Raw genomic sequence first — 903 nt, 5'->3', positions numbered from 1 at the left:
TTTTTTTCTTTCACTTGAATTGCTAGAGACTAGCAATAAGCTGGTTGGGGGTTGTAATAAGTGTACGAATTTGCACTTTTAATGTTCATAATTGTCAAACTATTTTATCAATTTTGTGATTTTAATTTCAAATATTCCTAAATTTAGAGGATTTAATTTTAATTGGATTTATTTTATTTTTCAGGTTTTTGAAGAAAACAATTGGATTTGGGCGAGTTTACCAAGGAAAACCCAAAAGTTGAGCCCAAGAAAATCCCAATTCGGCCCAAAGCCCATCAGCCCATCATCCAGCCGAGCTGAGAACCGCGAGCCGAGCCAAGAAGCCGCGAGCCAACCCAGCCGACACGTGTCGATCACTATCGCACCGCAGGCCGTGGGACCCACCTGTCCCCTCACAGACGCGCGCCTGGCGCGCAGCGCCCGCTCTCCGCGCGAGTTCTCCTCACGCGCGTGTCAGGTCTGCTTCCTCTCTCTTCCGCGTGGGGCCCGCGTGCCAGCGCCCCTCCAGCCAGATCTCGCCACTTGTCCCGTGGGGTCCAGCTGCTCCCCCGCGTACGTGCGCTTGGCGCGCACCGCCCCTCCCCTGCGCGAGTCTCCTCCACGCGCGCGTCACCCAGATTTTCTCTTTCTTCCGCGTTCCAGCTCCCTCCAACCAGAGCTCGCCACGTGTCCCACTGTTCCCCCGCGTACGCGCGTTTTGCGCGCACTCTCCCTTTCCGCGTGAGTTTCTCTTCCGCGCGCGTCCAGCTCTCCTCCGCGTGGGCCCAACCAGTACAGCACGTCTTCCCGCGCGTGAATCTGCTTTCGCCACGTGTCCCACCTCGTCAGCCCTCCTGCAACACGTTTTTACATTTTTTTACATATCCAAAACTCTATAAATAGGATCATTATCAAGGTGATTAG

The sequence above is a fragment of the Morus notabilis genome, unplaced genomic scaffold, assembly GCF_000414095.1.
Source record: "Morus notabilis unplaced genomic scaffold, ASM41409v2 Scaffold115, whole genome shotgun sequence".
In the NCBI taxonomy this organism is placed as follows: domain Eukaryota; kingdom Viridiplantae; phylum Streptophyta; class Magnoliopsida; order Rosales; family Moraceae; genus Morus; species Morus notabilis.
This window is presented reverse-complemented; position numbering follows the sequence as displayed.